Genomic DNA, 11,295 nt, shown 5'->3' on the forward strand with positions numbered 1-11,295 from the left:
CGAGCAATAAAGTGTCTCCAATACCATCAAATATGATAGTTCGGTCTTGGTCAAACGACTAGAAGAGAATGGTTGAGTTGCCACATGGCTGAGCAATAAAGTATCTCCGACACTACCAAATGAGATAGCTCGGTCATGGTTGCAGTGAACCAAAAGAGAATGACTGAGTGGCCACATTGTCGAGTAGCAAAGTGTCTCCAATACCATCAAGTAAAGTAACTTGATCCTAGTTGGGAAGCTAGGAAATGACTGTGTGGTAGCATGACCGTGCAGCAAAGTATCTCTGACACCATCAAGTAAAATAACTTGATCCTAGCTAGGAAGTTAGGAGAGTGGTTGCATGGCAGCATGGTCGAGCAACAAAGTATCTTTGACACCACCAAATAAAATAACTCGATCCTAGCTAGGAAGTTAGGAGAGTGGGAGCATGGTCGAGCAACAAAGTGTTTCCGACACTACCAATTAAAGTAACTGAATCCTAGCTGAGAAATTAGGAGAGTGGATGCGTGGTCGAGCAACAAAGTATCTCCGACACTACCAAGTAAAGTAACTTGATCCTAGTTGGGAAGCTAGGAGGGTGGTTGTGTGGCAACATGGTCGAGCAGTAAAGTGTCTCCGACTCCATTAAGTAAAGTAACTCAATCTTGATTGGAAAGCTAGGAGAGTGGTGCATGGCAACATTGCCAAGCAATAAAGTGTCTCTAACACCACCGAGGAAGAAAATTTTGGCATAATCGAGTGGCTGAGAGAATATTACCGATTGCAAGCTGTTTGACCGATGCGAGTTTCCTTGGGTGCGTCAAACTAATTGACTTTCTCTTTGATTCAAGTTTGCCTCCAGCAGTATGCGAAGGAAAGACCCCGATGTCAATAAACTCCTATTTAGGCCCTTACTTTGCATGAAGAGAGATTTGATCTCTCCATTAATGTGGATGAAGTTGGGTCTCTACCAAGGCTGCTACCAAGCTGCTATGCCCATGTTGTCACAATTGCTGCAAGTGTACTTCATACTGACTTGGGTGTGCTTTGTATAGTGCTACAGACAATTTTGGCACTGCGGTGGCGCAGACAATCGTTTAAGCGTATGGATGGAGAGGCCATTAGAACTAGCCGACACCTTCACTCTGAAACCCTCACTCTTTGAATTCCTTAATATCTTTCGCTCACATTCCCATAGACTGTGTCATTTATGATGCAGTCTGAATCTCCCTGATCCCAGTCCTCCTGATCAACCGCACCACTTAGTTCAAGTCTATGCTGGTAGAGCCTCCGATCTTTAGTAGTCAAGCTGGTCTCTAGTGAGCCTCCAATCTATAGATTTGGGTTCAACTCTATAGAGCCTTCAACCTTCTTTGACCTACTATATCATAATGATTCTTCTTGTGACTTGCTATCTCTGAGGGATTTCTCTTGTGACCTGCTATCTCTGAGGGACTCCTCCTATGACATGCTATATCCGAATGAACTCCTCCTGTGACTTGCCATGCTCAAGCTATCTATTCAATCTACACTATTAACACTAGTGAGCAGGGTTGGCATTGCCAACTTTGCCCCTCCAATGCTTAAGTTAGCACAGTGCTGAAGAGAAAAAATTATCTTCTTCAAAAGAAGGGCTTAGATTGGGAAAAAGATAGTGCCTCCCATAGGAGGAGGGCTTTAGCAAGCTGAAAGAAAAGAGACCTTTCGTTGGGAAGGGCTCGAGCCAAAGTAGAATGGAGAAGAAGCATAGTAATTGACTAGGTTAATCTACTGTCTTTGCTCACAGTGAGTGGTTTTGCTAAAAATGGCTGAGAGAACCCTCTTTATCAACCTTCAACTCCTTATATAAGGGTGCAACACCTTTCTAGGAGGATCAACTCATGCTCCTGCTATAGTCTCTTGAGAGGGCGGAGGTCAACCTCCAATGTGGGCAGAGGTAAGGCCATAGTCACATCTGTTGGGTTGCAAGGGTGCAAACATAGTCTCACATCTAAAGTACATAGAAAAGATCATGAGGTTAAAAGGATGGAAAGTATCTCCATTGGTATGAGGCCTTTTGGGTAGAGCCCAAGAACAAAATCATGAGGGTTTAGGCCCAAAGTGGACAATATCATACCATTGTGGAGATATTTTGATTTCATCGGTTCTAACAAGTGGTATCAGAGCAAGACCGCTCTTCACCGGACTAACCGTCGGATGAGCCATGATCCAGATCTAACCATGTGGTTTGAACATTAAAACAAAGGAAGTGGGTGCTCCCGTGTCTGAATCAAGAGGACCAGACACCAGGTGAGAAGTCCTAGTAGGTCGGGTGGACCGAGGGGCAAAAAGTCCTAGTTGCGACTAGGTGGGAAGTCCTAGTAGGTCGGGTGGACCGAGGGACAAAAAGTCCTAGCTGCGGCTAGGTGGGAAGTCCTAGTAGGTCGGGTGGACCGAGGGGCAAAAAGTCCTGGTGGGTCAAGGATTAATTCAGACATCAAAAACGACGTTGAGGGGGGCCTATGGTCCTTTGTTTGAGGGGGGGATTGTTGGGTTGCAAGGGTGCAAACATAGTCTCACATCTAAAGTACATGGAAAAGATCATGGGGTTAAAAGGAAGGAAATTATCTCTATTGGTATGAGGCCTTTTGGGTAGAGCCCAAGAACAAAACCATGAGGGTTTAGGCCCAAAGTGGACAATATAATACCATTGTGGAGATATTTTGATTCCATCGGTTGTAACAACATCCAATCTGCTCCAGTCAAAGATAAGGTCTGACATAGGTAAGGGTCCCAAGTACAAAGTTGACATCCTCTTCCCATGTTTGTTGTTTGGCATGCTCAACCCGCTCATGTTATTAGGTGAGGGTATATGACTAACTTCATCTCAACCCACATAATAGCATGCACGTCTCTGTAGATGTCATTTGATGAGAATCCACGGTTGACATTCTCACGGCTCGAATGACTGAGGGATTGGAATCCAAGGAAGATATCCATGGGTGCATGGGAACATTCTCACGGCTTGGATGACAAATCGAAGTCAAGGGAAGATATCACCACACGTAATAGCATGTACGTCCAATTTACTGATGTCATTTGGTGAGAATCAATGGCTGACATTATTGTGGCCCGGATGACTAAGAGATCGGAATCCAAGGAAGATATCCATGGGTGAAGACATTCTTGTGGCCTGGATGATGGAGGAGTCAAAGTCCAAGGAAGATATTCAAGAGCATGGAGTATTCTCGCAGCTTGGACAGTGCGCTGAGGATGCTGTTGAGTTGCAAGGGTGCAAACATAATCCCACATCTAAAGTACATGGAAAAGATCATGGGATTAAAAGGATGGAAAGTTTCTCCATTGGTATGAGGCCTTTTGGAAAGAGTCCAAGAACAAAGTCATGAGGGTTTAGGCCCAAAGTGGACAATATCATACCATTGTGGAGATATTTTAATTCCATCGGTTTTAACAAGTGGTATCAGAGCGAGACCGCTCTTCACCGGACTAACCGCCGGATGAGCCATGATCCAGATCTAACCATGTGGTTTGAACCTTAAACAAAAGAAGTGGGTGCTCCCGTGTCTGAATCAAGAGGACCAGACACCAGGTGAGAAGTCCTAGTAGGTCGGGTGGACCGAGGGGCAAAAAGTCCTAGTTGCGACTAGGTGGGAAGTCCTAGTAGGTCGGGTGGATCGAGGGGCAAAAAGTCCTAGCTGCGGCTAGGTGGGAAGTCCTATTAGGTCGGGTGGACCGAGGGGCAAAAAGTCCTGGTAGGTCGAGGATTCAGACATCAAAAATAACGTTGAGGGGGGTCTGTGGTCCTTTGTTTGAGGGGAGGATTGTTGAGTTACAAGGATGCAAACATAGTCTCACATCTAAAGTACATGGAAAAGATCATGAGGTTAAAAGGATGAAAAGTATCTTCATTGATATGAGACATTTTGGGGATAGCCCAAGAACAAAGTCATGAGGGTTTAGGCCCAAAGTGGACAATATAATATCATTGTGGAGATATTTTGATTCCATCAGTTTTAACAGACGTTCCCATGGCAAGGATGCTCCTACATAGTTAGTTGCCTATGAGAAGAGAGAACTCCTGAGGTTTACTCTAGAAGGTACCCAAGCTAGATGCTTCTGAACCCACGAACTTCCGAGGCCATGCACTTCCCAGTCTATGAACTTTCAAGGCCATGCGCATCTGAGTCCACGAACTTCTGAAGCCATGCACTTCTAAATCCATGAACTTTAGAATCCACAAACTTCCAAAGTCGTGAGGACTTGCTCTTTTGGGGGATGTGCCCAAAGGAGTTGTTCCCAAGCTGCCACCTTTCCCAAACCGTGAAGTTCCCAAGTCATAGAGTCTTGAGGTCAGGTCGTGGGTCATCTAACAAGTACCCAAATCGGGCAAGTCTACAGTATTCACTAGAGCAGGAATTACAAGGCACATCACAGTTGATTATTGGAACTTAGCAATCGACTACTAACAATGTAGCAGCGAATATAACGTTGCTAAATCGATCATTCAGTTATATTGTTCGTGATCAGTCGACTACTAGACTAGCAATCGACTGCTAGGTGAAAATCAACCCAAGCAATAACTTTTAAAAAAAGAGTTTCAAGATGATTTGAAGAGTCTGATTCTTGAGGAGGTTGAAGGCGAAGTGTTGCTGCATTTTTTACCATCAAAAGGCAATCCAGAGAGACAAGCAAGCCTCCAAAATAAAAATTTTCAATTGTAAAGTATTTTTATTTTTATTTTTATTTGTATCTTGTATTCTTATTATGTTATTTTATAACTATAGATTTGTAAGAGGTTTCATCGCCTCTGGAGTGTATCCGAGAAGGAGAAGGATTGTAGTGGTAGTCATTAGGACTGCGTCTTAAACATAATCGCTTTAAGTGGCAGTGAATCAAGTAAATCAAATTGCCTTGTGCTTGTGTTTTCTTTTATTATGTATTTTGTTTCCACTACGTGTTAATCTATTGTAGACGAGTACGAAATCGAAATGAAGTAATCGAAGTTATTCACCCTTTCTATCTCACACAGGTCCTAATAACCTTATAAGTGAATTGTTTCATATATGCTCTCCTAGTGTTTAATTTTGTATTTCTAAGGAGATTTTGAGTTTGTTTAACATTCATTCTTTTTTGTAATAGGTTTCATTCTCTAAGATCGATCAAACAATGTGTTTGTATTCGATAGATCTAGAGAACTACATCTTCAATATGTACTAAAGCAACCTATTTTTTTAATGACGTTTTTAATTTTAGAACAATGTCACTTAACTGCAACACATGTAGTACTATCAAATGCACAGGTCCATGGTAGGACGGATTGATCCATAAAAATTCATTATTTGGCCGAATAGATTGAGAAATTTTCAATCCAGTCTAATCCAACTTAAAATGAATTGTGGATGGATTAGTTCATGAACCCATCAAAAAATAAAATAAAATATAAAAAAGATTAAAAATTTTAAATTTAGATTGTGAATTAGATGCGTCTCATGAGCTCATTGAGTTTTCTATTTCATTTTTGAGCTTTAGAAAAAAAAAATTTCTTCTCAACTCATGGGCCAATCCGAGCCCACCACAGGCTGGCTCATCTAGATCAATAACACAAACAAGTTAATTCAATTAAATCTATTTTTAAATAAATTAATAAAATTTTAATTCAACACACTTAAATTATTTAACGGATATATCAACCCTACGTGTCCAATTAGGGATGGCAACGAGTTCGAGGATTGGCGGGGAAGTCTTCTCCATCCCCGTCCCCGAAACCCAAACTCATATACCATCCCCGTCCCCATCTCCGTCAGGTATCATAATTTAAATATCATCCCCGTCTCCGTCGGGTTTCGGGTATCCAGTGGGTTTCGGAGATCCCCACAGATTTCGGAGGTGGTTTTCCTCGCGGGTATTTCCATGGGTGTCCCCATACCCATACCCATCCCTATCCCCGTCATGACATATTTAAAAAGTATTTTTTAAAATTTATTACTTTTTTATTAATTAAAAAAAGAAAATATTATTTATTTTAGAAATAATGAAACTATAGTATTCAAACAAGTAATTATCAATATGACTTATTTTTTTCATTTGATATAAGGATATAATCAAATTAATGAATCTCAATGAATAAAATTATCAAAGTCGGGTTCGGGGATGGGGACGGGAAATTTTTGGAATACCATCCCCGACCCATCCCCGCTTTCCGAGATTCGGGGATTCCCCATCCCCATCCCCGCTTTCTCGAATTCGGGGATTCCCCGGTCAAAATGGGATCGGGGAACGGATTCCCCAATATCAGGTCCGGGTCTAATTGCCATCCCTATGTCCAATCTAAATTAACCCCACTAAACACATGCAAGTCTTGAAACCATATTAAATTTTGTGTTAATATGTGTTTTCCTCAATGTGCAATTTATTTATTGTTTATTATGTCTGCGCAATTTGTTTTGTTTTGTCATTCCAATTACTTTAATATTTAAAAAAATGTGACACATTTAAATTTAAACTAACACCCATTGACAGTATTTTTTTTTTAATTATTTATGATGTTGCAAGAAACTTAAATGGTTGTACTACCAACCACAAGATACAATATGTTCGATTCAATCCTAAGATCTAATTGATTTCTTTGGATCTTGTAGAAATCAAAGAGATCTAAACTGACATAATATACGGTTTCAACAAGGAGCAAAGTATATCAGACAACAACCCCCGAGGATATAGTGCAATGATAAAAAGTAGGACAGATTTGTCAGGCAACCTAAGATTCAAATCTCATCCAAAATATTTTATGTTGGGTTGTAAGGATGCAAACATAATCCCACATCTAAAGTACATGGAAAAGATCATGAGGTTAAAAGAATAGAAAGTATCTCCATTGATATGAGACCTTTTGAGGATAGCCTAAGAACAAAGTCATGAGGGTTTAGGCCCAAAGTGGACAATATTATACCATTATGGAGATATTTTGATTCCATCGGTACTAACAAGTGGTATCAGAGCGGTCTCGCTATTCACCGGACTAACCGCCGGATGAGCCATGATCCAGATCTAACCATGTAGTTTGAACCTTAAACAAAGGAAGTAGGTGCTCCCGTGTCTAAATCAAGAGGACCAAGCACCAGGTGAAAAGTCCTACATCTAAAGTACATGAAAAAGATCATGGAGTTAAAAGGATGGAAAGTATCTCAATTGGTATGAGGCCTTTTAGAGAGAGCCCAAGAATAAAATCATGAAAGTTTAGGCCTAAAGTGGATAATATTATACCATTGTGAAGATATTTTAATTCTATTGGTACTAACACATTACACCTGAAGAGTATAAAAAACTTGTGAAGTTGGACTATCCATCATGATTCATTTAAAACCGTCCGATCAGACGTGCAGCTGAACAGCACCATGAGCACATGGGTGAGGGGAGAGAAGGTAGCGACATTAATTAAAACTTGGGTTAAATTATTAAAACCTAAATTTAAATAGGCCTTTCAAAATCCTAATTCGATTATCCAATTAAAATATAACTAAAATTCGAGATGATTTTTTTCCTTTTATAGATGAAAATTTATTTTAAAAAAATTCTATTGTCAAAAATCGAACTCAAGTCTCCCAAATGAGAGTTGAGTATTCTAATCAACTAAATTACAACCATTGATTTCCTTATTAGTTAGTTAATTATTTAATAACTAATAAATAGTTTTCTTTTGCTATATTACTATTCTTAATAGTTAGAATATGAATAAAAGAGTAAATAATTTCTTTTAACTCTGTAACACGTTTATACGAGTGTGATTTAAAAATTAGAGAGAAGAAGTAAAAGCAATTTTGATCATTGAGAAGAGGAGATTTTTTTATTTTTTTTAACAGTAGAGTTTATTTGATCATTTTTGAACAATAGTTATGATTTAATGTATGTTATTCTCCAAATTCTATAAATAAATAGTTCATTTCATCATTTCCACTCTATCTTCTTTACTTTCATATTTCAATTTTGAAATCTCAATCGCTTTCGACTTTAATTCTCTAATTATAATGGAAGGAAGAAATTCATCATCTTGATTTCGGAGGGACAAGAAAATAGTCAATTTAAATGAGAATCATGATATTCAATTTATCGATGATAAACTCAAATAAGTTATAACACTCGAAACATAAGGAAGTACTAATGACGATACTTCTAAGGTTTGAAATACTCCTTTAAAATCGTCGCTGATACGTAGACAATTTAAATAACGGCAAACTTTTCTTTATATAAATTTTTATAAATTTAGAAATTTAAAATATTTTTTAAAATAATAATAATCTTGAATCGTGGTAAATCGGTGATTCCAAATTATGAACTATAATTGTCTTAGACAGTAAGATTAAGGATCGATTTGTCAGAAATGGTTAAATCGATGATTTCAAACTATGATCGAATCTAAAACAAACAAAAGCTAATCATATATACTATAAAAATATTGATATTCCAATTTGAACATGAAAATTAATTATATATCCATGTGTAAATTCAATTTGAAGTTTAAAAATATAAATTTAAACTGAAATTTGAATTCCTATTAGATATAATAAAACAAAAATATATTATATAATAAAAAATATTAAAATATTAAATAAAAACTCACGAGGATTCATCAACAATAAAATTAAATATTATTAATTTGAAGTTAACTGATTAAAATTATGGAGCACATTTGAATTCGACTCGAATTTAATAATTTTAAATATAAATTAAATATTTTTTTAATTTAGAAAGTGTGTGTTTGTATTCAATAGATCTAGAAAACATCTTCAATATCTACTAATCCACTCTCGCTCGATCTATTTTTTTAGTGACAAGCTTCATTTTAGGATAATGTCACCAACAACAACACATGTCATATTATAGAAGTCTTTAAATCATATTAAATTTTATATGTTCCTTAGTGTGCAATTTATTTATTGTTTATTATGTCTGTAGCAATTAATTTTGTTTTGACATTCTAATTATTTTAATATTTTTTAAAAAAATGTGACACATTTAAAATTTTGACTAAGACCCATGAGAATATTTATTTTTTTTATTTATGATGTTGCAAGAAACTTAAATGGTTCATCAACAAAATCTCACTGACGATATTGTCCATTTTGAATTTAAATTCTAATAATTTTATTTTTAATATGAGATATTTCTAACATAGAAATTACTAAAAATAAAATTAAGAAAAAAAATCATGGAAAATACTTCAAGAAGTGGGAATGAAGCTGGTCATATACCTTTATCTTTAAAGCTCAAGCGAAAGCTCGTTTATTTATAATTAGAGATATTTTCTGTTTTATAAATTCATATTTTTAATTAAAAATTTTATTTATTCAAATATTAATAATTAAATATTATTAAATATAATAAAATATTAAATAAAAGTTTATGAGGATTCCTGACCAATTAAATTAAATATTATTAATTTGAATAATATTTAAAATTAAGGATCGATTTGTCAGAAATTGTTAAATCGATCATTTCAAACTATGATCGAATCTAAAACAAACAAAAGCTAATCATATATACTATAAAAATATTGATATTCCAATTTTAACATGAAAATTAATTATATATCCATGTGTAAATTCAATTTGAAGTTTAAAAATATAAATTTAAAATGAAATTTGAATTCCTATTAGATATAATAAAATAAAAATATATTATATAATAAAAAATATTAAAATATTAAATAAAAACTCACGAGGATTCATCAACAATAAAATTAAATATTATTAATTTGAAGTTAACTGAATAAAATTATGGAGCACATTTGAATTCGGACTCAAATTTAATAATTTTAAATATAAATTAAATATTTTTTAATTTAGAAAGTGTGTGTTTGTATTCAATAGATCTAGAAAACATCTTCAATATCTACTAAGCCACTCTCGCTCGATCTATATTTTTAGTGACAAGCTTCATTTTAGGATAATGTCACCCAACAACAACACATGTCATATTATAGAAGTCTTTAAATCATATTAAATTTTATATGTTCCTTAGTGTGCAATTTATTTATTGTTTATTATGTCTGTAGCAATTAATTTTGTTTTGACATTCTAATTATTTTAATATTTTTTAAAAAATGTGACACATTTAAAATTTAGACTAAGACCCATGAGAATATTTATTTTTTTTTATTTATGATGTTGCAAGAAACTTAAATGGTTCATCAACAAAAGCTCACTGAGGATATTGCCTATTTTGAATTTAAATTCTAATAATTTTATTTTTAAATTTTAATTAAAATCTTATACCAATAAAGATAATAAAGATATCGTTCATTTCTTTTTTTAAATATATTTTTAATATAGAATATTTATAATTCAGGATTTAATTAGATAATATGTTGCTTCTAACATACAAATTACTAAAAGTAAAATTAAGAAAAAAAAATCACCGTATGGGAAATACTTCAAGAAGTTGGAAAGTTGGTCATGTACCTTTATTTGGAAGCGAAAGCTCAAGTAGAAGCTCATTTGCTTACGGTTTTATTTTTTTTGAAGGTTTTCAGACGCCCAACATCTATATAGATCATGACTCTGAGATCAATTATTAATATTGATGGAGCCAATATATTTCTATTAAATTATAACTTCTCGATTTATCTTCTCACAGATACCATTATCGACATGTGGTGTCAAAAAGTTGGAATGAATTTCTTTTATATTTTATAGATGAAATCAATATATTTTTATAATAATATGATATTGTTATATTAATTTATTTTTGAAATTTAATTAAAATATTTTATATTAATAGAGATTTTTTTTTATTTTATAAATTTATAATTTTTTTATGTATTTTTAATTAAGACTTTGGATTAAATATTAATAATTAAATATTATTAAATATAATAAAATATTAAATAAAAGCTTACGAGGATTCATCCCAATTAAATTAAATATTATTAATTTAAATTTAACTAAAAAAATATAGAGCACATTTGAATTCGATTCAAATTTAATAATTTTAAATATAAAATTAAATATTTTTTTAATCCGGCCTGACAATTATTCAAGCCGTAGATCTTCCGATGGCTTAAAGGGGGGCCCCCCCTCGCACACGCCGTACCCACAGCGGGGTCCACCGTCCGTACGGGTACAGCCTAAAGCCTGCCTCACACGCCCTCTCTGTCCTCCCTTCCCATCCCCACAGTCTTCTGTGCACATTATTATACGCTGCACAAACAACGTTACTCGCCTCATCCACCCTCTCCCACACCCAATCCATCCCCCTCTCCCAGCAGGGCCCCACCACCCCCATCTTTACGGCTTCACCCATGTCGGACATCAGACCGAG

The sequence above is a fragment of the Curcuma longa genome, chromosome 16 (genome assembly GCF_044706935.1).
Source record: "Curcuma longa cultivar G26 ecotype Majalengka, Jawa Barat chromosome 16, ITB_CL_G26_1.1, whole genome shotgun sequence".
Lineage (NCBI taxonomy): Eukaryota > Viridiplantae > Streptophyta > Magnoliopsida > Zingiberales > Zingiberaceae > Curcuma > Curcuma longa.